The 5,199-nt window shown below is 39.7% G+C and overlaps 1 pseudogene; it reads right to left on the bottom strand.

Annotated features, from left to right (window-relative positions):
• Positions 1 to 4,031: 4,031 nt before the first annotated feature.
• LOC126074714 (olfactory receptor 8S1-like) lies at positions 4,032 to 4,958 on the bottom strand (annotated as a pseudogene).
• Positions 4,959 to 5,199: the final 241 nt, after the last annotated feature.

The raw sequence follows: 5,199 nt of genomic DNA, 5'->3' as shown, positions 1-5,199 counted from the left end.
ATTATTACAAGAAAAAATGAAAAACAAAACAAAACTTCAGGACAATGGACACTAAATTTCATAGATTTGTCTTTTTAATGAGATATTATTGAAGAACAGACCATGAAAATAACAATCTTTCGAGAATTTCTTTAAGAATAATAAATATGAATCTTGATCTTCATCATGAACATACTATAGTTCATACTTGTTGTTTTTAGTTACTGTTAAGTTGGCTCTTACCATGGTGACCTGTGTATGAGAGAACAAAACATTGCCTGGTCGTGTGCCATCTTCATGATTATTGGTATATTTGAGTCCATTGTAGCCATTCTGTCAATCCATCTCATTGAGGGTTTTTCTTTCCTTCACTGGCTCTCCACTTTCCTGACATGATATCCTTCTCCAGCAATCGGTCCCTCCTGATGATGTGTCCAAAGTAAGCCAGTTGAAGTCTCTGACAGTATTCTGTGACCTGTAGGGTTTTCATTGGCTAATTTCCAGAAGTAGCTTGCCAGATCTTTTTCCCTAGTCTATCTTAGTCTGGAAGCTCTGCTGAAATACTGGTGGTATAGCTGCTAGCATCACAGCAACTTGCAAACTACCACAGTATGAGAAACTGACAGATGGGCAGTGAATAATTTACATAATAAACTGTCCCTGGGTGGTGAGATAAAAAATAACACACATCAATCACATTTCTGACCTGTCAGGTTAACGTGCTTGGCTGCTAACCAAAAGATTTGAGGTTTGAGTCTACACAGAAGTGCCTTGGAAGAAAGGCCTGGTGACCTACTTCTGAAAAAAAAATTAGCCATTGAAAACCATATGGAGCATAATTCTACATTTGGCACCTTGTAGTTTAGCCTTCATTTCAAATTTTCAGAAATAATTTTGTCTTTTTTTTTTTTTTTCATTTCTCTCTGAGCTTGGTCAACTCTTGTTTCACATCTTTTATTATTACTACTTTTTGTTCATTTCTATTCTGAGTGTTTAAATTTTTGATCCAGGGCATTTTTATATCTTCAAAACTTGTTTATGATTATTTAGTTCGGGTTGGGATGTTGTGTTACAGTATTTCTCTTCTTCATGGTTGGTTTTCAGGAGAGGATTTCCTTAAGCTGAAGCAGTTTAAATTTCATCTTATGTTTTATTCTTATACTAGTTTCGTATGGCTGTTACCTGTCATTTCCCATTCATTTTGAAAGAAAAAGAAAAAAAATTTCCCCTCCCAGACTGGCAAGAATAGTTAATTCTGTGTAGGAACCAGTGAGGAGTTTTGGGGCAATCTAGTTTCTTTCTTCAATAAAATCACCCTCTTCTGTTGGGATAGTGAAACGCAGTGTATTAGTGTCTTCTGTTCTTTTCAATCCCTGTAAGACTTTTAATATTCAGTGCTAGCTTCATTCTTTCCGTTTACCTCCAGACATCCAAGGGACATCTCACTTTTTCAAGTCACTTCCCTTTTCTCTAAGATCAGTGTTTTCGCAAGATTGCCATCTCTAGTGCTCCCACTTTCAAGCCCCTTCCTTTCAATTTTCCAGAAGAAAGTGCTCTAATCTACCAGGTCATGTTCTCAGTACTTCCAGACCTTGAGTGGGACTCTCTCTGGAGTGAGGGTTTGTCTGGGTGATAACACTGCTGCCCTCACCTCTTTTCTGCCTAGTCTCTGCCTGACTCTCCCATTCAAGCATGGGCTCCTGACCTGGCATTGCTGGCTTCAGATGTGTTTTTCTTATACTTATTGTATATAGAAGTTTGAGTATTCTCTGTTTTCTAGTTTTGCTATAGGCTTATTGAGATTGTTTTTATTTGCTCTGTTTTGTTGATTTGTATGGTGTTTAGAAGATTTGTGGAGAGATTTATTTGTAGGTCTAATCATCATTGAATATTGATTGATCTATCGTTTTAAGAATATTTTTGACGGTTCCGTTCAGTTTATAACTACGAGTTTGTAGTTCTTAATTAAATTTCAGAAACCCTGGTGGTATAGTGGTTAAGAGCTACAGCTGCTAACCAAAAGGTCGGCAGTTTGAATCTACCAGGCACTCACTGGAAACCCTATGGGGCAGTTCGACTTGTGGGTCGGAATCAACTTGATGGCAGTGGGTTTTTGTTGGTAATTGAATTTAGCAAGTACCACTAGTACTTTTATACTATAAATTTCTTTTTTTTTTTTTGCTTTTAATTTAAATTCTCTTCTCGGTTTCTGGAAAAGACAAGAAAGGCAATGTTCTAAGATGAAGTTGAGGATTTGGGAGAGGCTGCTATTCAAGGAGCATCAATCAGTGGGATTTCCAAAAGGCACAGTGAGAAGGTATACTACAAAAAGAGAGTTGGGTTATGGGTCAAGTGAATGGGTGAACCGAACAGTAGGGGGATGGAGTGGTTTAGGTCTCTTGGGTTACAGAGAGGTGCCAGATGTCTCTTGTAAAATTCTGTTTCCACAGGGTAAGAGACGTTCTTGATGATTTACTGTATGTCATTGTTTCCTTCATCTATGAATACATGAGATTTTGGAATACCAGGAAAGCATGAGATAGTAAAGCTTAAAAAAAAAAAAACCAAAGCCAGTTGCTGTTCAGTTGATTCCAATGCATGGTGACCACCTGTGTGTCAGAGTAGAACTGTGCTCCATAGGTTTTTCAATGGGTGATTTTTGGAAGTAGATAGCCAGGCGTTTCTTCCGAGGTGCTTCTGAGTAGACTTGAATTTCCCACCTTTCGGTTAGCAGCTGAGTGTGTTAACTGCACCACACTGGTGGTGCAGTGGTTAGGAGCTACAGCAAGCTACGGCTGCTAACCAAAAGTATGCTTTCTCATTATAATTAAAAAAAAATTGTAAGTACAGATGTGTTACTAAGTAGTACATGATTCAGTGTATGTTATATTTTAAATATGACAGAATAAAGTCAAATGGAACGTAAGATGTGTTAATGTATTAATCATGAACATTCACTATTATATTCATTATTGCTATACAAAAAAAACATTGAGTGGGTGCAACTTATACTTTAAAACACATGTCACTTTGAGGAAAGTCACAGCTGGTATGAAAAAGTGTCTCAAAAAATACAAATTTGGTGAATCATGTAATATTGTTGTTAGCTGCTGTCGTGTTGGGCCCCGATTCATGGTCATCCCATGTGTTATACAGTGGAACAGCCACATAAGGTTTTCTTGGCTATAATCTTTACAGAAGCAGTTTGCCAGGCCTTTCTTCCTTGGAGTCGTCGGTGGGTTCAAACCATCAACCTTTAGGTTAGCAAACTGCTTGTGCTGCCCAGGTTCCTTGAATTATATAATAAGTACCATGTATTTCATAAATTCTTCATAAAAAATACGAAAAGGAAATTGCCCAACAACAACTGCCTAAAAACCGTTGCATTATTCAAGTAGGCTAAATGGAAAAAAGAATGCCCCAAAGGAAGAGAAATTTTGAAAAAAGCTGAATTTATCTATCTTATCCTAGAATAAGTGACATTCTCCCTCATGCTCCAACTCTCAAGGGACAGAACAGCAAAGTTTTTGGTATCACCCCAGTCACTCAACTGATGATTGCTCTGTCCAGAAATTTCAGCACTTTATCTATCTGCAAGGGCTTCCCAGCCAGAGCTCGCATCCCCCCATGGACCCCAAGCATATAATTTTCTTCCCCTAAGACTTTTTTTTTTTTTTTTTTTAAGACAACATTTTCGGTAAAATCTTAGGGCTTTCAGTGCCATTCTGCACATTTAATTCCAAAAATAATTCAATACATATACATCTTAATCTAGTACCAATGAAACAATATGAGTAATAAATCAAATTATGATTAAACAAAACTTTTGGGTTGAGATGTCTATGTGTTCCATTGACCTGCCTTTGAGCAGGATTTAATGTGAACCATCATCTGATTCCATTCTCAAAATATCTTTGTGCCTCTTTCTTAAGCTTTTCTGAGATATCTTCCAGCATCTAAAACAGCAGGCCATCAGGAAGATTTCAGTGTCAATTCACCAGATATCCTGAAGTTTGTAGTTATTTCCTCTTTCCTCATATTTGTGTAGTCTGCTACCTGTGCCATTGCAAACATTTCCCCAAGATTCTTTTCACAGCTGCCTTCACGTCTTTATTTTTCAGACTGTAGACGAGGGGATTCACTAGGGGAGTGACCACACAATATTGTAAGGAGAAGATCAGCTCCAGAGGGGAGCCTTACTTTGGCATCAGATAGCAAAGGAAAGCAGATCCATAGAAGAAGCTCACTGCAGTGAGGTGGGAGGAGCAGCGGGAGAAAGCCTTGCTTCTGCCTGTAGTGGGGCTGATGCTCAGGATGGTGGAGACAATGCGGGTGTAGGAGAAGACAATCAGGAAGAATGTACCAAAGCCATGCAGGAGTGTAGAGAAGACCAGGACAGTGATGTTGATGGAGACATCAGAGTAGGACAAAGGGAAGAGAGAGGGCAGCTCACAGCTATAGTGGGGGATGGTATGGGCATTACAGAAGTTCAAGCTCACAGCCAGGGGAATGTTGATAACTGTGTCCAGAAAACTCAGGCTCCATGAAGCCCATACTAGATTCACACACAGCTGGCTGCTCATCACCTGGCTGTAGACCAGAGGGTGGCAGATGGCAGCGTAATGGTCATAGGCCATGGCACAGAGCAGGAAGATTTCTGTTCCTCCAACATCAAGCACAAAGAAGGCCTGAGTCAGGCAGCGCTCTATTGAAATGATTTTCCTTTCAGATAGGAGGTTCTCCAGCAGCTTGGGCACAGCGACTGAAGAGAAGCCAAGATCCAGGAAAGAGAGGTGACTTAGGAAGAAGTACATGGGTGTGTGGAGGTGGGAATCAGCCCTGATCACCAGCAGCATCGTCAGGTTCTCCAACACGGTCATGAGGTAAATCCCCAGGAAGAGCACGAAGAATAGAGCCTGGACATGGAGGTCAGCAGATAGTCCGAGGAGGATAAACTGGGTGATAGTGCTGTGGTTCCTCAAGGCCGTTGAGAGAGCATGTTCTCTAGAAATAAGTATAGGAACAGACCTGGAAGTTCTCTTGGCTACACCCATTACTATGATAGGGACTCCATTTTTACGTACACATCCCAAATTGCTTAGATTTCATATACGCCCTCATTGGCTATCTAGAATCCTTCCTCTACTAGAGTTCTGTTTCAAACTCACTATGATCTTTCCATGTGACTGCTATTATACTTCAAAGTCTGCTGAAGAAATT

Source organism: Elephas maximus, chromosome 4, assembly GCF_024166365.1.
Source record: "Elephas maximus indicus isolate mEleMax1 chromosome 4, mEleMax1 primary haplotype, whole genome shotgun sequence".
Classification (NCBI taxonomy): Eukaryota; Metazoa; Chordata; class Mammalia; order Proboscidea; family Elephantidae; genus Elephas; species Elephas maximus.
This window is presented reverse-complemented; position numbering and strand designations above follow the sequence as displayed.